Source organism: Giraffa tippelskirchi, chromosome 8 (assembly GCF_054371585.1).
Source record: "Giraffa tippelskirchi isolate mGirTip1 chromosome 8, T2T-mGirTip1v1.2.pri, whole genome shotgun sequence".
In the NCBI taxonomy this organism is placed as follows: Eukaryota; Metazoa; Chordata; class Mammalia; order Artiodactyla; family Giraffidae; genus Giraffa; species Giraffa tippelskirchi.
The window spans coordinates 53,522,470-53,544,325 of record NC_137282.1 but is presented as its reverse complement, the minus strand read 5'-3'; the positions used below and the strand labels follow the sequence as shown (position 1 = coordinate 53,544,325).

At 40.2% G+C, this 21,856-nt stretch overlaps 1 protein-coding gene across 1 annotated transcript in view; it reads right to left on the bottom strand.

Moving 5' to 3' along the window:
- The window catches only part of CTNND2 (catenin delta 2), a 1,052,534-nt gene that overhangs the window by 531,982 nt on the left and 498,696 nt on the right, over positions 1-21,856 (bottom strand). The gene's annotated exons all lie outside the window — the stretch shown is intronic.

The following is a 21,856-nucleotide window of genomic DNA, read 5'->3' as shown; positions in this document are numbered from 1 at the left end:
TAAGAACTATTACATCCCTCTGGGCTAAGTACCCAACACTAGCACAGACAGGATGGAAAACCAGGCCATAGAACACTAATAAAAAGAGAAATGGAGTTCAATATTTGCTTTTTTTATCCTAGTATTTCAACTATTATGGCTGATATAGTTTTATTACAAGTCTCTGAATTAATGAAGAGAATATATTGGTAAATAGAAATGCATTTCATGCTTCACAAAGGGAAATCGAGTTGCTATGGAAAAATATGGGCTTCCCAGGTGGCGCTAGTGGTAAAGAACCCAGCTGCCAATGCAGGAGGTGCAGGCAAGACATGCAAATATTTTAGGTCATATAATTTTAACTATTTTACTATATATGTATATGATTGGGTATACTGATTATGGGGAAGAGCTGGGAAATCGTTGTAAAGCTGCTCTTTCCCACAGAAAATTCACTTTCTACAATGCACTCGGCTGAAACTTCAAAAGATTTTGCTTTGGAGCTCAATAATTGGTGATATTATCTGACAATGTCTGACCCATTACTGTTTTTAAAAGGCAAAATACAACTAGATGCCGAGTGACTTGAAGTTAAGCAAGGTTCTCTTAATTCTATCGATTTTCGGTTACACCAATGAGCATGTTGACCTGTATCCAGTAATTTATACAACATTGGCTGTTTTCAGGAAGAAAAAAAAGCCCAGACAGGAAACTTAAATACTTCATTTGAATGAAAACTTGAAGAATTTCGTGGCTTGCAGTCTGTGTGCATACATCTGTTTGAAATACGTATGTTTGAAATTCATTATAATATAAGTATATTATGTTGATCAACTTTAGGTTGAAGAAAGAAATTTCTGAAGAAAAATTTCTATTGTACTCACCAACAGTTACCAACAATGAGTCCCTGCCTGTTTCAGGTGCTTTGCATATACAACTGGGACCCTCTCAAATACCCAGTGTCATCTACAAATTGGCACTTGCCATGGGCACTTGCCATCTGCCTCTACAAGGACTGTATCAAGTGCCGCTGTAGCTGCTGATTCTCAACACTCCTTGAAAGGAGTTCAGGATAGAGAGCAGAAGTGAGGCACTCTGTGCTCAGGGAAAAACTGGCAGGACAGTTCTTCAGATAGATATTTTCAGGAGCTAATTTTATGAGTTCAATTATTGTACCTCCTAATATCTATAAAAGCACTCTAATTCTTCATGGTGATGACCACCCCTCATGACTAGCAGAAACCTTCTGCAAAAAATATGTGCTTGATTGTTTTTTTTTCTTTAACCAAAATAAAGGTAGGCTTTAGATTCGTCTGGTAAGACCTTAGTTAAACAGGCTGTGCACCAGTACAGTTCCCTGAACTATGCTTTTATAGAATTAGGAATTAAACAAACCCCTTGTAGAGACTGATCTGAGATAACATTTAATGCTAAAACCAAAATAAATAATCCAGCAAAGACAAAATTTTAAAAATTTCAGTAATTTCAACTTTGGAGATATCTGGTCACCAAAATTATCAACATTTCTCAAATATTTTAATGCAAAATTATAAAAGAAAAGTGCATTAAAACAGAACATTTAAAATTCTGGCAAAATTAAAATTATTCTGAATATACTGACTCCAGCCAGGTACATACACTGACATTCAAAAAAAGCCTCAGTATATAAAAATATGCATTTCCCCTTCACCAGAATCACATATGTACTAATCTATTTCCCCCTGCCTCTTTGGAGCAGTTTCTCAGAGCTAGTGAGATGCTGTCTTCCGAGCTTAACTTGCAACTCCCACACTGTGCATTTTTTCAAGGGGACACCGGAAAAGTAAGTGGCATCACCCCCATTTTACAGGCTTGGGGACCGAAGAATAGAGCTAGAAAGTGACGAAGGAAGCTGGCCAAGGTCTCAGCGACTTCAAAGTGTGTGCCCTCCCCACGACGTGTCTTCCCTAAAATACAGCTCCTTACTCCTAACACACAAAACTACTGAACGAATAAATCTTCAGCAACATCCTAAGGGGTCAATGTCAGGGAAAGTTGTTATGAGAGTCTGCTTTTAACACTAAAAGGCTGTTACTGATTTCTAACATGATGATAACACCATGTTTTGAAGAGTGAAACCACCAGCCACTAAAAGATGCCCCAATATGACACAAAATATTTTAGCTCTTAGGAGAGAGGACGTTGTAAGAATTTGAAACTATGTTACTTCTCCAGATTTATTGAGACCTAACCACAGTCTCTTTCCTATTGTCCTGTAACACTTAATCACTGGAAAATTTGTCATTGCTTATTGTAAATCATATGGAGTTAGAACCAAAAAGACTAGACTCAGAATTATTTATGACAAATAGGGACAGTTTTCCATCTATGCAAGATTCTATCTTAGTCCTAGTATATTGAAAGAATATATAACCCAGGATTACTTGCCATGATACAATCCTTCTCAACACACACAAAAAAACCTCATTAAAAACAAATTCAAATTGCCTTCATGTAACTTATTTTTCATTAAAGATAGAATTTGATTCTCTTTCTTTCCTTCCATGCATACTTGTACTCTTCCTTTGGAAGTTCATTCTGAACTTTTTGTTAGATTTACATTACTCTGCTTGAAAGTTATTTAAAATTTGATGACAAACAACTTTTTAAAAATAAGTGATATTGATTTATGGAGAATTGAGGCATTGTCTTATGCAGTACTGTTATTAGTAAAATTTTACCTTATCACAATTAATACTTCATAAGCTTTAATATATTTAAAAAGAGCCATAGGTTGAAGAAACAGTTAAGCAGCAAATTATTTACTTGATCCTCTCCATTTGAGTTGTCCTGTATCTCTGTAACACTTCTTCAATGATGTTAGGATTTTACTTATAAAAATATAATAAATAAATAAATGTAGAAAGAAAGTGGTGAGGATGATTAAGAAATACAAATCTAGCTGTAAAATAAATGAATCGCAGATATGAAATGTACACTTTGGGGAATATTAGTCAATAACTATGTAATATCCTTCTGATGACATATCAAGACAACTAGACTTATCTTGGTGATCATTCTGAAATGCATAGAAAAGAATCACTATATTATATAATAGGAACTAACATAGTCTTGTAGGTTAATTATAGTTCAAAAACAATCAACCATTCACACAAACTCACAGAAAAAGAGATTAGATTTCTGGTGGAGGAAGTAGGAATTGGATGAAGGCTGTCAAAGGGTGCTACAGACTTCCAGTTATAAGGTAAATGAGCACTGAGGATGTGATGTACAAGATGATAAACGTAATTCAGACTGCTGTGTGTTATACATGGATGTAGTTTAAAAAGAATGAATCCTACATGTTCTCATCATAAACACAATTTTTTCCAATTTTTAAAATTTCATTTCTTCATGTGAAGATGAATGGTCACTGAATTTATTGTGATAATAATTTCATGATGTGTGTCAATCACTCAGTTGTGTCTAACTCTTGGCAGCCCCATGGACTGTAGCCTGCCAGGCTAATTCTCCAGGCAAGAATAATAAACTGGGTAGGCATTCCCTTCTCCAGGGGCTCTTTCTTACCTGGGAACTGAACCTAGGTCTCCTGCATTGCAGGCAGATTCTTTACTGTCTGAGGTACCAGGGAAGCCCATTTAATGATGTATGTAAGCCAAATCATTACACTGTACATCTTAAATTTCTACTGCACTGTATATCAATTATAGTTCAATACAACCAGAAGAAAGAAATATGATTAGCATAATAGTTACTTAGTTTTGCCTATGTTCTAAATTGATTTTCAGTTAAGTTCAGTTGCTCAGTCATGTCCGACTCTTTGCGACCCCATGGATTGAAGCACGCCAGACTTCCCTGTCCATCACCAACTCGTGGAGCCTACTCAAACTCATGTCCATCATGTCGGTGATGCCATCCAACCATCTTATCGTCTGTCGTCCCCTTCTCCTCCCACCTTCAATCTTTCCGAGCATCAAGGTCTTTTCCAATGAGTCAGATCTTCGCATCAGGTGGCCAAAGTACTGGAGTTTCAGCTTCAGTATCAATTTTATTTGCATTCAAATCAAATATAATTTTTATTTAAAAGAATCTTCTGATTTCTTCATGCTATGCACCCCTGAAGCTGAAGCTCCAATACTTAGGCCACCTCATGTGAAGAGATGACTCACTGGAAAAGGCACTGATGCTGGAAAAGATTGAGGGTAGGAGAAGGGGAAATAGAGGATGAGATGGTTGGAAGGCACCATCAACTCAATGGACATGAGTTTGAGCAAACTGTAGGAGATAGTGAAAGACAGGGAAGCCTGGAGTGCCACAGTCTGGGGGGTTGCAAAGAGTTGGACATGACTTAGCAACTGAACAAAAACAACAATGCACCTTTAAGATATACTTTAATAGAATATATGATAGAAAGTATTTTTTTTCCTATGAGAAAACTCATTTTGCGGATCCCTTCTTACAAATAAGAGAAATTTTCTGAGTACTAAGAAACTGAAAGCTAGCTAGTAATTTAACTTCACTTTTGCATCATGACATTGAAGTTGGAAATAATTGATGTTTCCCAGGTCTAGGTGGAAAAGTAGGGATGAACTTCTGGCTTTCTTTTTTTTCATAGACTTAGGAAGAATGCGGGGCTTTCCCTCATGGCTCAGAGGGTAAAGCGTCTGCCTACAATGTGGGAGACCCAGGTTTGACCCCTGGGTTGGGTAGATTCCCTGGAGAAGGAAATGGCAACCCACTCCAGTACTCTTGCCTGGAAAATCCCATGGACAGAGAAGCCTGGTAGGCTACAGTCCATGGGGTCGCAAAGAGTCTGACACGACTGAGTGACTTCACTTTCTTTAGGAAGAATGCATGGCACTGGGTTTTGTATACTATCCAAACACTGGCAGTAGAAAAGACCAAATGTAAGACTGAAGTGTAAAACTGATGTAGATTTTAAAAGCTGCTTCATCCAGATGCAGAAGAGAAGGAAGAGAAAATCGGTATTTTCCCTGTCTGCTTCCAAGCTGAAGTCTGGTACAAAAACCCTGTTTGTTTCACCAGGTAGAGTGATAATAACACCGTGTTCTGGACTCCCTTCTAATTTCTTCCAGGTCAGTGTATTGTAGGGTATGCACGTTATGACCATGATTCCCCCACTGTTGGTGCAAATAATTTATCCAAACCACATATATTTGTGTGGAGCACAAAGGGTGACACAGAGGTGGCTCACTCCTACTACTTCATGACAAGACAGATCTTGATTGAGATTTCCAGGAATCCACAGGAGATTTCAAACTAAACGGCAAGAAGTGACCTTTGAAAGTTTCCTCCAGAGACAGCTTAGAAAGTTCTGTGGGAATCATAACCTCCTCCATCCTTCCCGCTGCCTTTCAGTTTTGGATGTGTTGGTTTAAAAATCAATCATTTTGTCATTCAAGAAGTGATCGCACATTTCTAACAGGAGAGAAACTCAGGGCATGAGAAAAGAAGACTTCTTACTTTAAATAATGGTAACAAATGCTTATCAAGGAAGGTTTGTTCTGCTCAGAATTAAAGTCATCACATATAATAGGAGTTTAGCATTTTGCTTTCCATCCAAACCAAGACTGCTTGCTCAAGCGCCTTTGAGAAACAACACATGATGACTTATGCTATTAGGTTCTGTCAGCATAAATCTTCCCCATTGGTGATGGGAATCTACTTATTTATTTATTTAGGAAAAACATGAAATTCTTCCTATGCCAGGAGAATGGATGCTACTAAATGAATACAATTAAAAGCAATGGAACTTTTCTCCTCTGTTATGAATTAGCCTTTGCACAGTACAGCACCCACAAGACTACAAATTATATTTCTCTCTTTATCCACTTGGCTAAATGCACAGTTATTACCATCACTCATTTAGAATCTAATTCAATCATCTGGGCAATAGATTTTAATGGGTTCTGCTACTTCTTGATGCTCCCCAAGGGAAGAAGGATTGTGTTTGGTTTTCCTCCCTGCATCAAAGAGACAGTGTTGGTTTTACCCACGTGTGAAAACCAGCTTGCTCTGCATGTTTGCTGTGTAAAATAGGGCATAGTGAGCACAGAATAGAGACTCATGTTAGGGAAACTCCCCAGTTATACCTGCTGTTATTGTTCAGTTGCCCAGTTGCGTCCGACTCTTTGTGACCCCATGGACTGCAGCACGCCAGTCCTCCCTGTCCTTCATCATCTCCCGGAGTTTGCTCAAGTTCATGTTCATTGCATCAGTGATGCTGTCCAGCCATCTCATCCTCTGACGCCCTCTTCTCCTTCTGCCCTCAATCTTTCCCAGCATTAGCAGCTTTTCCAATGAGTCATCTGTTTGCATCAGATGACCAAAATACTGGAACTTCAGCTTCAGCATCATTCCTTCCAGTGAATATTCAGGGTTGATCTCCCTTAAGATTGATTGGTTTGATCTCCTTGCTGTCCAAGGGACTTTCAGGGGTCTTCTCTAGCACCAGAGTTTGAAGGCATCAATTTTTTGGCATTCTGCCTTCTTGATAGTCCAGGTCTCACAACTGTATAAGATCACTGGGAAGACCATAGCCTTGACTATTTGGACCTTTGTCAGCAGAGTAATGTCTCTGCTGTCAATACACTATACAGGTTTGTCATTGCTTTCCTGCCAAGAAGCATTCGTCTTTTGATTTCATGGGTGCAGTCACCATCCACAATGATTTTGGAGCCCAAGAAGAGGAAATTTGTCACTAGTTCTATCTGACACTGTATTTATAGCAATAGGAAGTTTTGCACAGATTTATGGTCTCACAGTGGCTAGACACGGGTGCTGTGACTGAGCAGAGAGCTGAATTATATGGGAGTAGAAAAAGTTCTGCTCATGCATTAACTTGCACACTTCTAACACCTGGGAAGGCAGCTTTCAATATGTTCTGTAATTAAAAATTTTATCATAAATTGTTTTTCCTCAAAATATTATCCAGAGTAAAGGCCCCAGAGCTATTTTGTACAGATAGTCTCAAAACTTAAAATGTTCTAGAAGCAGAATTGCTATATATATCAAGCTCCACCATGGAGAAGTAATATTAGTTCATCATATTATATTTGCATGACAATTGACATGTCATTATATTGTCTCATGTGAAATCTTTTGTAGTGTTATTCACATTTTTAAGACCAAAAGAGGTGACATCACTTATTCAAGGTCACAGAGCTAGTTGGTGGTGGTACCAGGACTTTTGACCCCACAGTTGGCATTCTTTCCACTTTTTTTCCTAAGAAATCAGAATATTCATTGATTCTTCATTGGTAAATAAGAGGATTCTTTACCAATTTTCCCCTCAGTCAGTCTCTCCCATCAGGAAGCTTCCATAAGCCTCTTATCCTTCTCTATAAGAGGGAAGACAGGCTGAAAATCACAATCACAGGAAACTAAACACTCTGATCACGTGGACCATAGCTTTGTCTAACTCAATGAAACTATGAGCCATGCCGGTTAGGGCCAACCAAGATGGACAGGTTATGGTGGAGAGGTCTGACAAAACGTGGTCCCCTGGAGAAGGCAATGGCAAACCACTTCAGTATTCTTGCCTTGAGAACCCCATGAACAGTTTGAAAAGGCAAAAAGATAGGACACTGAAAGGTGAACTCCTCAGGTCGGTAGGTGCCCAATATGCTACCGGAGAACAGTGGAGAAATAACTCCAGAAAGAATGAAGAGACAGAGACACAGCAAAAACAACACCCAGCTGTGCAGGTGACTGGTGATGGAAGTAAAGTCAGATGCTGTAGAGAGCAATACTGCATAGGAACCTGGAATGTTAGGTCCATAAATCAAGGCAAATTGGAAGTGGTCAAACAGGAGATGGCAAGAGTGAACATCTACATTTTAGGAATCAGCGAACTAAAATGGACTAGAATGGGTGAATTTAACTCAGATGACCATTATACCTACTACTGTGGGCAAGAATCCCTCATAAGAAATGGAGTAGCCATCACAGTCAACAAAAGAGTCTGAAATGCAGTACTTGGATGCAATAGCAAAAATGACAGAATGATCTCAGTTCCTTTCCAAGGCAAGCCATTCAATATCACAGTAATCCAAGTCTATGCCTCGACCAATAATGCTGAAGAAGCTGAAGTTGAATGGTTCTATGAAGATCTACAAGACCTTCTATAACTAATACCCAAAAAAAGATGCCCTTTTCATTATAGGGGACTGGAATGAAAAGTAGGAAATCAAAAAGCACCTGGAGTAACAGGCAAATTTGGTCTTGGAGTACAGAAAGAAGCAGGGCAAAGGCTAATAGAGTTTGACAATAGAACTCATTGGTCATAGCAAACACCCTCTTCCAACAACACAAGAAGACTGTACACATGGACATCACCACATGGCCAATACTGAAATCAGATTGATTATATTCTTTGCAGCCAAAGGTGGAGAAGGTCTATACAGTCAGCAAAAACAAGTCCGGGAGCTGACTGGCTCAGCCTATGAACTCTTCATTGTCAAATTCAGACTTAAATTGAAGAAAGTAGGGAAAACCACTAGACCATTCAGGTATGACCTAAATCAAATCAAGTGACAAAAAGATTCAAGGGATTAGATCTGAAGAACTATGGATGGAGGTACATGACATTGTACAGGAGGCAGTGATCAAGACCATCAAGAAAAAGAAACGCAAAAAGGCAAAATGGTTGTCTGAGGAGGCCTTACAAATAGCTTTGAAAAGCAAAAGGCGAAGGAGAAAAGGAAAGATATACCCATTTGAATGCAGAGTTCCAAAAAATAGTAAGGAGAGATAAGAAAGCCTTCCTCAGTGATCAGTGCAAAGAAATAGAGGAAAACAGTCGAATGGGAAAGACAAGAGATCTCGTCAAGAAAATTAGAGATACCAAGGGAACATTTCATGCAAAGATGGGCTCGATAAAGGACAGAAATGGTATGGACCTAACAGAAGCAGAAGATATTAAGAAGAGGTGGCAAGAACACACAAAAGAACTGTACAAAAAAGATCTTCATGACAAAGATAATCATGATTGTGTGATCACTCACGTAGAGCCAGATATCCTGGAATGTGAAGTCAAGTGGGCCTTAGGAAGCATCACTACAAGCAAAGCTAGTGGAGGTGATGGAATTCAAGTTGAGCTATTTCAAATCCTAAAATATGAGGCTGTGAAAGTGCTATACGCAATATGCCAGCAAATTTAGAAAACTCAGCAGTAGTCACAGGACTGGAAAAGGTCAGTTTTCATTCCAATCCCAAAGAAAGGCAATGCCAAAGAATGCTCAAACTACCGCACCATTGCACTCATCTCACACGCTAGTAAAGTAATGCTCAAAATTCTTCAAGTCAGGCTTCAACAGTATGTGAACCATGAACCTCCAGATGTTCAAGCTGGATTTAGAAAAGGCAGAGGAAAAAGAGACAAAATTGCCAATATCCGTTGGATCATTGAAAAAGAAAGAGAGTTCCAGAAAAATATCTATTTCTGCTTTATTGACTATGCCAAAGCCTTTGACTGTGTGGATCACAATAAACTGTGGAAAATTCTGAAAGAGATGAACATACCAGACCACCTGACCTGTCTCTTGAGAAATCTGTATGCAGGTCAGGAAGCAACAGTTAGAACTGGACATGGAACAACAGACTGGTTCCAAATCGGGGAAAGAGTACATCAAGGCTGTATATTGTCACCCTGCTTATTTAAATTATATGCAGAGTACATCATGAGAAACGCTGGGTTGGAGGAAGCACAAGCTGGAATCAAGATTGCCGGGAGAAATATCAATAACCTCAGATATGCAGATGACACCACCCTTATGGCAGAAAGTGAAGAAGAACCAAAGAGCCTCTTGATGAAAGTGAAAGTGGAGAGTGAAAAATTTGGCTTAAAGCTCAACATTCAGAAAACTAAGATCATGGCATCCGGTCTCATCACTTCATGGCAGATAGATGGGGAAACAGTGGAAACAGTGGCTGACTTTATATTCCTGGGCTCCAAAATCACTGCAGATGGAGACTGCAGCCATGAAATTAGAAGACACTTACTCCTTGGAAGGAAGGTTATGGCCAACCTAGACAGCATATTAAAAAGCAGAGACATTACTTTGCCAACAAAAGTCCGTCTAGTCAAGGCTAAGGTTTTTCCAGTGGTCATGTATGGATGTGAGAGTTGGACTATAAAGAAAGCTGAGTGCCAAAGAATTGATGCTTTTGGACTGTGGTGTTGAAGAAGACTCTTGAGAGTCCCTTGAACTGCAAGGAGATCCAACCAGTCCATCCTAAAGGAGATCAGTCCTGGGTGTTCATTGGAAGGACTGACGTTGAAGCTGAAACGCCAATCCTTTGGCCACCTGATGTGAAGAGCTGACTCATTGGAAAAGACCCTGATGCCTGGAAAGATTGAGGGAAGGAGGAGAAGGGGACGACCGAGGATGAGATGGCTGGATGGCATCAACGATTCAATGGACATGGGTTTGGGTGGACTCCGGGAGTTGGTGATGGAAGGGAGGCCTGGCGTGCTGCGGTTTGTGGGGTTGCCAGGAATCAGACACGACTGAGTGACTGAACTGAAATGAAAAGCTGAGAAGAAAAACAACAAATAAAGTGATAGTCTTAAAGCTGCCTGACCTTCGTGTACTATGTCTGCATGCGTGCCTGTTAAGTAGCTTCAGTCTTGCCTGACTCTTTGCAACCCCATGGACTGTAGCCCACCAGGCTCCTCTGCCCATGAGATTCTCCAGGCAAGAATAGTGGAGTGGGCTACCATGCTCTCCTCCAGGGGATCTTCCTGCCCAGGGATAGAACTCGAGTCTCACATCTACCTGCACGGGCAGGCAGGTTCTTTACTAGCGCCACCTGGGAAGTCCAGTCAATATAGTGACATGGTACTTTATCTCAGAATGGAAAATGTTCCTAGATAGTTCTCTTATTTCTCTACCAGAAAAGAGAAGCATCTCTTCTCCACATATCATGAATCCCCAAGCCTGCAGAAAGATATGAAAAGATACTTCATTTAAAACCTCAAAACAAGTGACAACTAACAATAAACCCATTTGAATATAAATTTCTAATGCATGTGGAAAGAGTATATGTTTAGTCAACATTATATTTCTGTTTAATATTTTATGATTTTACATATGTATTTAGTTCAATATCATGTTGCAAGTTGGAGAAGGAAATGGCAACCCGCTCCAGTTTTCTTGCCTGGAGAATCCCCATGGACAGTGGAGCTGGCGGGCCACAGTCCATGGGGTCACAAAGAGTTGGATATAACTGAGTGACTAAGCACTAGCACCATGTTGCAAGTGCCTTCAAATGAATTCAGATTCTACATTCTTCTCAATTCAGTTCAGTCGCTCAGTCGTGTCTTACTCTTTGCAACCCCATGAACTGCAGCACGCCAGGCCTCCCTGTGCATCACTAACTCCCTACGTTCACCCAAACCCATGTCCATTGAGTCGGTGATGCCATCCAGCCATCTCTTCCTCTGTCATCCCCTTCTCCTCCTGCCCTCAATCTTTCCCAGCATCAGGGTCTTTTCCATTGAGTCAGCTCTTTGCATCAGGTGGCCAAAGGATTGGCGTTTCAGCTTCAACGTCAGTCCTTCCAATGAACACCCAGGACTGATCTTTAGGATGGACTGGTTGGATCTCCTTGCAGTTCAAGGGACTCTCAAGAGTCTTCTCCAACACCACAGTTCAAAAGCATCAATTCTTTGGTGCTCACCTTTCTTTATAGTCCAACTCTCACATCCATACATGACCACTGGAAAAACCATAGCCTTGACTAGATGGACCTTTGTTGGCAAAGTAATGTCTCTGCTTTTTAATATGCTGTCTAGGTTGGCTGAGTTTTTCATATTTGCTGGCATATTGCATATAGCACTTTCCCAGCATCATGTTTTAGGATTTGAAATAGCTCAACTGGAACTCCATCACCTCCACTAGCTTTGTTTGTAGTGATGCTTTCTAAGGCCCACTTGACTTCACTTTCCAGGATGTCTGGCTCTAGGTGAGTGATCACACCATCGTTTTTGTCTGGGTCGTGAAGAACTTTTTTGTACAATTCTTCTGTGTATTCTTGCCACCTCTTCTTAATATCTTCTTCTAACCTCTCACAAACCTTGTGGTCCATGTACCAAAAATTGTCTGATGGTTAATACCTCAAACAATTGGATCAAATGATATTGCAGTCTTGCAAAGTTTATGCTTTGAATTTTGATGAAGCTGAAGCTTTCTCCAACAATAATATTTACCCATCATCTTGACAAGATCACCCATCATTTTGACAAGATCACCCAACTGGAATGGACAGAGCTCTTAGGCCCTTTTGACAAAAGATTTAATAGCCTTGCTTCCAGTACATTCTGCCCTCAAAAGTTCATTCTATAAATTGGCAGAGGGCACGTCCAACAAGGTGAGACTCTGGAACTCCTCACCCACAGCCTGCTAAAAGCTTCCGATATCACTTAAAAACAGTAATCTAGGAAGGAAGAGAAAACGGATGTCTACGGAAGAAATTCAGTGGAAAAATGTAAAGAATAAAGCTTGGAATTGAGGTCTAATATTTGTCATCTGTTTCCTTAATTGCCTGGCCAATTTCCAAGTTTAATTTTTATCAGGATAGCCTAAAAGTTGAGTCACTAGATTTCATTCATATTTTCACATTGAGAAATGCATGTATGAAAATACCAAATGTACCCTTAATACTGTTTTGCTACTATGCTGTTTCCATGAAGTAATCATTGTTCTACTCCTAAAGTGAAATCGTTGTATTTTTCTATCTGTTCCTAAGTGTGGTCTCATTCTAGCCATGCTATGTAGTGGTAGTCGCTCAGTCATGTCCGACTCTTGTGATCCCATGGATTATAGCCCGCCAGCTACAACCCCCTGGAGTGGGTTGCCATTTCCTTCTCCAGGGTATCTTCCCAACCCAGGGATCAAACCCATGTCTCCTGCATCTCCTGCATTGGCAGGTGGATTCTTTACCACTGAGCTACCAGTGAAGCCCCTCATTGTTCTACATGGCTCTTCAATTTCTTTCTCCCCTCACTGAGTGCGAAGTTTCTGAAGGCAGGAACTTTGCTCATTTTGTTTAATGCTGAATCTCAAGCCCTGGAAGTCTGTTGGACAAAACTGCCCCTAAGTAAAAATGTGTTGGATCGACTGCATGCATAAATAAGTGAAGCATTTCCAAGTCTTATCTGTGCATGGACAAATATGCAAACAGAGTGTAGAAGGCACAACAGTCCTTGAAACCCAGCCCTTTTATAAGAACTTGAGACTAAATGTAAAAATAATTCAAGGATTGAGAAACAGGCCAGGTGAGAGTAGGCCCACTAAGACTTAATAGTCAGAGATTGCTCACAAACCTCTGAGCTACTAGAATTAGGAATGTCTCTGCTACTCTAGCTTCAAGCATCCTGTGGTCGACATTTCCTGGGCGTGGACTAAGCCCAGAGACAAGAGGTCAAGGTCACTGTGGAGTCTATTCCCCTGCCCTCCAGTGTGGATGATCTTAAACATCTTGAGCATATCCTAGCTCCAATGAACTAGTACTATAAAATCCCTGAATTTCAGAGCTGGAAGGGATTTGTGCAGAGTTGAGCCAACATTCCTTGTAAATGAGGAAACAATAGAGTGACATTTTAAAAAAATTCAAATGTTTGTACTCAAGGTTTGGGGAAATTATTTTCTGAGAAATAAATTTAGATCAGAAAGAAATAAGGACTGAGTCACTGCTTCTAAGAGATGCTCTGTAGCTTCTTTTTAAATTCCTGGTAAAGGTTAAAAATTTACAGAAGAATAAAGTGATGCTAGTTTCAGTGTTGCATTGTTATTTGACACCCAAGTTATGTTGAGTCCTATGATTTGGGTTGAATTAACAAACGGTGACAGGTGGGTGACCAGGCCATAGTTGTGTCTTTGTCCCTTTGGACTGGTCTAACAAAACCACCACAGACAGTGTGGCTTATAAACAACAGAGGTTTATTGCTGACAGTTCTGGAGGCTGGGAGTCTGAGATCAGGATGCCAGCATGGTCAGGTGAGGAACCTGCTTTGGTCTAAGAGTTCTCATCCAGTCTTCATATGGCAGAGGGAGGAGGGGGCTCTGTGTGGTCTCTTTTGTAAAGGCACTAACCCCATTCCCATGGGCCCTAGCCTCATGGTCTAAGGGGCTCCCAAAGGCCCCACACCTCCTAATACTATCACATCGGGGGGGTTAGGACTTCAACATATGAATGTTGGGCAGACACAAACATTCAGACCATAGCAGGTGGTTTCAAGGCCTCCACAGAGCATCACAAAAATTTGACCTTGCTCACAAATGAATGCCCCATTCCTCATTATAACCCGTGCTTGCGTGCTCAATTGCTCAGTCGTGTCTGACTCTTTGTGCCTCTTTGTGGACTGTAGCCCACCAGGTTCTTCTGTCCACGGGATTTCCCAAGCATGAATACTGGAATGGGCTGCTATTTCCTACTCCAGGGGATTGTCCTGATTCAGGGATAGAACCCTCAAATTTCTTGCATCTCCTGCACTGGCAGGCAGATTCAGTGATATTGAAACACATTTTTGCAAGTTGTGGCCACTTGGACCAAACAGAGGACATAATTTCCAGCCAAGAACAAAGAGTTGAGGACTAGGGAGGTCACAGGTCTAAAGTCTAGGCTATTTAGATCTCACATTTAATGACTTGTCAGACAGAAGGCTCAGATGACCCCCTCCTCCATGTCAGGCAGAGCCCGGCTCCCTGGTTTTCAGTCTGGACTAGATCTATAACAAAGCACTAATACCTGCAAACTTCTCTCAACCTGAGTCTTGGCCTTGGTCTCTCCCAGTTTCCCTATTCCTCACTGCCTACTTTCTGGGGTGGGCAATCTTCACCATTTATGGTCAGAGGCTTCAGTCTTAGGATATTATGAGTGCACTGATGGAAGGAATTCTTCAGAATGATAAACTGGATACTGAAATAGGCTACAATGATTAAAAAAAAATGTCAACAGGAAATTTGAAGCAAAGGAATTCAAATAAAAAGTGAAGTTAGAAATACAAGTGGGAAATAAGTTCCATTACTGGGGTCTTGGAAAGCAACTGACTTTCATATCATGGAGTGTTTTGTTTAAATAATTACAGATGTCAACAAAGAAATGAGCTGCTACCATTTCAATATGTGTTTCTTAACTTTGGTCTACAGCACATAAACCACCACAGTGTAAAGAAACAAGCGAAGGACAACAAAATTAACTACTCAGAAACTGCCTCTGCCCCATGTGGAATCTCCATGGGCTGCCACCCCTGCTCCCTGCCAGACCTCCCCTCCCCCACCCTTCCCCCACGCTGTCCCCCCCACCCCGTTCTCTGTATTTGCATACTCCTTGCTCCTGATTCTTGATACCAAGTGTGGACTATCCAGTGATCTTAGTCCTACATTTAAAACTCATTAAAAATCTGTTTGCAATTCCTCTCAAAGATTAATCGCACAAGTTGCACATAATAGCTTTGCTGATTTAAATGGTCCCGCTTTACCATTTCATTTCAAATGTACTGTAATTATATTATATTGCTTCTGGCCAAGTTAGAAAATTATTCAAATAATAATCCTATTTTTGGTGTATGGTACACTCTTAGCACTATCTTAGCACTATTTCTCATGTAAAACTTGCAAATGTACTTATAAGTGTCTAAATAAGTAAGATTACCTATCTGCCTATTCATCCATCCACCCATCTCTTAAACTGTGCAGTTATGTGTGTTAATCACTCAGTCGTTTCTAACTCTTTGCGACCCCATGGACTATCCCACCACACGGCTCTGTCCATGGGATTTCTCAAGCAAGAATACTGGAGTGGGTTGCCATTTCCTTCTCCAAGGGAGCTTCCTGACCCAGGGACCAAATCTGGGCCTCCTGCTTTGTAGAAGGATTCTTTACCATCTGAGTTACCAGTATGTAAAAATCCATAGGAAAGGCTAGCCATTTACCCTTTGGGTGTTTTGCCTTTTGTACCACCACTTTTCAGTCTTTCACTTGTGTTTTTAATAAGAAATTTACACCAGAGATCATGTACATTTGCTTGCTCAGGCTTATAAACAGGCGCATAATGAGAACATGGTTCCCAGTTATGTGTTTTGAGGAATCACTTGTGCTTCTTTGATCCTAGTAAGTTAGAGAAAGAAGCAATTCCTGGCATCATTCTCTATCTCCCAACTTTTGACTTATCCTTCTCGAGAATTAAGTCAGAGCAAATACCCCTTTTGCCATAGCTGTACTTGATACTGGAGAAAGTATATAGAGATGTGTTTACAACATAAAAGAATAATTTTAAGGAATCTTTCCTTCTTTGTCATAAAAAAGCAAATTTGGACCCAAATTTTCCATTCTTTTTGTTTTTTAAAGAATTGGAAAGCACTGAGCAAAGGAGGCCGACATCCAGGTCAAGGTAAGCTTTGGCAGCAGTAAACAGTTTCTTATAAATATGATTTTATTTAAACGAGCGAGAAAGATTTCTGGTTTTCCTTTCCATTCTCAACTGATTGGTAAGGCAAGCTCTATAGAGATTGACAAAATTAATTAGAACCAATTCTAGTTAATCATTTCGAGTTTATTTTTGTTACCTGAAGTGACCCGGAACTAAAATTTACTTTTGAGATCTTATCTAGGGAAATGATTATAAAACTAAATTGTAAATATGTTGGATTTTTTTTTTTTTTCATTCATCAGATATTTATTGATTCCCTACAGTGGGCCTAAAGCCTCTTGAAGGCACCGGAAAATTTGGTAGCTAGCCAAACAGACAAAAATTCTTTCATTTGTAGTTGAGAGAGAAAGATGACAATGTAAATAATTAAATATATAGGATGTTAGAAGGTAGTAAAAAGGAAACAGGGATATGTAGTGTCAAAGTTCCACTGTAAATAAAGTACTGTGCGGTCTTCTTCCCTGAGTAAATAATAAGAGGGTGCAGGTGATGAGATGTGAGGAGAATCCCAGGTGAGGGATGCGCATCTTCAATGCTCCTGAGGAAGGAGAGCATCCCACAGCAGTGTGCCTACAGCCCTGGAGGGCTTCAGCATCAGAAGATGAGCTCAGTGGGGCAACAGAGCTCCAGGAAGATGGAGAAGACTCCAGCACTGGAGGACCTTTGATGTTGACTCTGAGTATCTGAAAGCTCAAAGGAAGTATTTGAACTAGGAATTTGACCTAATTTATGCTTTTAAAGATCACGTTGACTCTGGTTTTGAGGACAGGCTGTTGGGCAACTGAAGCTGGGAGACTGGCAATTGAGTAAAGGTAATCATTTTGGTTCAATGGGACAGTGGACCAGGCAGGTAAGGAGGTGGTGAAAGGTGGCTGATCCTGGCTAGATCATGAAACTAAGATGGCAGAACTGGTTATTGTTTAGAAACCAGGGCTTAAGGGATAAAAAAAGCCAAGACTGATATACACTTACTTTATCAACTAAAACCATAGGAATAGTCAACCATGAGTTTGATGTAGGGTGTTCATTCACTGTGACCATATTTACTATGAATTTCTAACAACATGAAAGAAAAAAAATCTTCCTTAGCTAACTTGAGTACAAGTAGGAATCCCCAAATGATTTCTACCTATATGATTTGCTTCCCCTCCTTGAAAAGGTATTTCTCTCTTTTCCCCCCAAATATTTTCTTTAGACTTCATGAAGTCTAAATGGATTTTTATCCATCTTAATGGATTTTTTTTTTTTTTAATTTGGCTACACACTGCAGAGCATGTGGGATCTAAATTCCCCCACCAGGGATCAAACTCATGTCCTCTGCATTGGAAACACAGGGTCTTAATGATTGGATTGTCAGGAAAGTCTTTGTTTGTCTTTCAGAGCACATATTTTTTGTTAAATAATTATGTTAAAATTTACTACATACATTTTATAGCTTCATATAATTACTTTTTACATCATTATTAATATGCATAACTTTTCCCATTAAATTGTAAAATATTAAAAAAAAAAAAAACTCTTTCACTATGTATACTAAAAGGTTTTCTTGAAATGGTAGTAAATACGCCAAACTAGATCTATCTTTCTATCTATCTATCTATCTCTATTTTTTGCATTCTCTTCCACACAGTGAATACAGTTAACGTATTGCTCTCAATTACTGTGGAGGGATATGCATGTTTAGCAAATGGCAAAAATCTGAAACATAACAAACGTAGCAGCTGTGTACCTGGCTATTCTCACATGATCTGCATCCCAATTCTGAAATGCAAGAATTAAGCAAACAAAAGTAAGACAGCTTTCCTGTCACCTTTATTTTTGCCAAACTGACTCAAATGAAGATTACTTCCGACTGTATGTTTTCCAATCTGTAATTATTTTAGTAACAACTCCTGAAAAACTAAGAGCTATCACACAACATCTGTTTCTCCCTCCAAAATCATTCAGACTCTGAAAATATTAAAACCGATTAAGGAGATTAAATAAATTTAGCAAGCTGGTCCAGTCTAGCTCCTCCAAAAACATTGGAGAGAAGATGACCAAATCCATCTGGAGTTTGTTGATATTTCTTGAACTCTCATTTAAAAATGTAGGTGCTGCTACAGCATACGATGGCTTACTCACATAGAATGTGGTCGAAGATCGTAGTCAACTTCGATCCCCAGATACAGATGGCCATTTTTGAGTAACCTTCCCTAATGGCAGACTTTATGGAAACATTTCAGGGGTACAACTGAAAATATACTTCATGGAACTTTTATTTCCTAATTTTAAAAGATAAAATAATATTTAAAAGAGACTGTTCTGTGCTACTGCATTCACCTGGAAGGCTGCTCATTCGGAAGAGGTACTGATTATCATTGAGTTCTAGACCTTTCATCTATTTCTTGATGCTCGTCCATCAGGTTACTCATGGGTTCCTTTGGATCCATTGTCTTTGAAAAACATTGAAGAAAATATGGCAAGACAGACTAGCTAGTGTCTTCCAAACTCTATAATCAAATCAACACTAGACTACGACACATCACATTTAGGAGAAATTCTACAGACTCAAGTGTAAAAACGACTATGAACAATTATAAAATTTTATCTCCTTTCTCTTCCTTTTTCAAAGTTTTCAAAATTACCAGCTTCCACATTGCATTCTAATTTGAAGTATTAAAAAAATCATGCTTTAATAAAAAAAATCATCTCTAATAATGACAACCAAAAAGTCACTTGTTAAAAAGAGCATGCATATTCCCAGATTCCTGAGGTACTGACAAAATGACAACATTTCCAAAGTCCCTGTTCTTCAAGGGACAGATGCCTTCTCATCCACTTGCTTTCACCCATTCCCCACTTCTGATAGGCTCATCTTGGGGGCAAACTATTAATATGTTCTATATGATGGTCCATTTTCCACACATGCATGTACAGCAGTAGAAATGTTATATAGGTAAGATTAGCAAGAAAAGAAAATAGTGTTATGACCATCTTTCCAGAGTCCAGGGATCCTAAGTACGGTCAAAAAAGGGGCTGGGGGGCTACCCTGGTGTCTCAGTGGTGAGGAGTTTGCCTGCCGATGCAGGAGACACTGGTTCAATCCCTGGTCCAGATAGATCCCACATGCCCTGGAACAACTAAGCCCATGTGCCAAAACTACTGAGCACATGCGCCACAATTCCTGAAGCCCATGCACCGTGAAGCTCCGCAATGAGAGAAACCACCACAGTGAGAAGCCCGTGCACTGCAGCTAGAGAGTAGCCCCTACTTGCCACAAATAGAGAAAAGCTGGTGCAGCAATGAAACCCCAGCACAGCCAAAAAGAAATAAACAAAATGATGTTAACAAAGCAGGGGGTGGAGCTGGACACAGCAAAAGCACAGCACCCACGACAGGAGCCTGCTGCCCAGGTCCGAGGGCGGTACTACTCACAAGGGCACTCACTGAGGCCATCCAAAGAGCACAGGCACAAGCTCATCCACAAGGCTGGTACCCACACCACTGCCTGCAGTCGGTCTGAACCGTGGCCCAGATGGGCAGGAAGTGTCCGTGGAGCCAGCACAGGCTGTGGGCTCCATCAGACAGTGAGGAGAGCCAGGCTCTCCAGGCCCAGCTGCCCCCACTGCAGACAAAATGGGCCATCTAGACCATGTGGTCACTTCTCCCTTTACTCCCTATCTTCCTGCATTCTTTCTACTTGTCCTGGCTTTATTTCGAATGGGTCAACTCTGAGAAGCCTTACTCTGCTTCCCCCTTGTTGGGGCCAGTCTTAGTATACATCCAAGGGCGAGGGGAGGAATGACAGCTATGAGGGTCTCTGGGGTGAGTGCGTCTTGGTGTCAGCTCCTGTTCTTTAAGCTGGGCTGACGCTAACCAGAATATTCCTGAAGGTAAATAATTAGCAATAGATTTCTGGTCTTTGAAATAAAATTTGGTTCGTTTTCTCTGGGTATGTAGGTATGTAGAAAAATAAGTGAATAAATAAGTACATTTTAATTAGCTTTTTAAAAAAGGTAATTGGGTTCCTATTGGGCTTCTCTGGTAGCTCAATGGTAAAAGAAGCTGCCTGTCAATGCAGGAGCTATGGGTTCGATTCCTGGGTCAGGAAGATCCCTTGGAGAAGGAAATGACAACCCACTCTAGTATTCTTGCCTGAAAAATCACATGGACAAAGGAGCCTGGTGGGCTACAGTTCATGGGGTCTTAAAAGAGTTGGATAAGACTTAGTGACTAAATAAGAATTCGATTCTTAGGAATATCTTTGTACTTATAGAAATTTTAATGTTTTTTTCTTTTTGTGTGTTCCACACAGCATGCAGGATCTTACTTCCCCAATCAAGGATCGAACCCCTGACCTCTGCAGTAGAAGTGCAGAGTCCTAATCACTGGACTGTCAGATAATTCCCTAGATATTTTAAAGTTATTTAAGCAGAGTTATTGGCGATTTGGGCTTCCCTGGTGGCTCAGATTGTAAAGAATCCACCCACAATGCAGGAGACTTGGGTTCGATCCCTGGGTTGGGAAGATCCCCTGGAGGAGGGCATGGCAACTCATTTTAGTATTCTTGCCTGGAGAACCCCCATGGACAGAGGACAGGCTACAGTTGATGGAGTCGCAAAGAGTCGGACACAACTGAGTGACTACACACACACACATATTGGAGATTTAGTTCCAGTGAATTCTGACCATTTAGTGGTCTTGTGCAACTAACATTTCATTTTTTAGACATCAAGAATTATTTAGAACTCTAAGCCTTTAGGCATCTAACACACATACAATATTCTTAGGGGGCATAGGGATGAATAAGAAAAACTTCCTATCTTTAAATTTAGTTCATAAAAAGAATAGGATTAAAAGTGCATGTTAGCTTTTAGTGATGCTATGCTAGTCTTATTTTAACTAAAGTAGTAGCTTTTGCTTCTTTTATTAATTCAAATTAGAAAGTTTAAAATGTCTCGGTGTAAAATGCCAAGTTGGAGTCACTACACTAATCTATACCAAGAAATGGTAAAAGCAGCAGGGAGAATAAAACTCCAGGTTCAATTAACAATACAATAAAACTACACTATTGTGATACTTCCAGGGTGCCCGGTATCCTGAAATCAAGGTAGTCCCCAATCTGTGGAAGAGGGAATGACAGCAACCTTATGGATAATATGGTCCTTTGAATCTGAGTTTAAGTATCAATCAGGCCCTCTGGTCACTGGAGATGAAGTGAGAGGATAAAATAATTTTACCACTGTGTGATCATAAAATAGAAAGTCGTTAAAATAAATATACACTTAAGACATTCTTGCTGGAAAAAAGGGGGGATTACAACATATTTTTCAATCAAAATAAACTCAGGATAAAAATTGGGGGAGAAGGAAAACATCTCAATGGTTCTGTGGTATAAACCACAGAAGAGATGATCCTGCAAAAGAATAGCACGATTTCT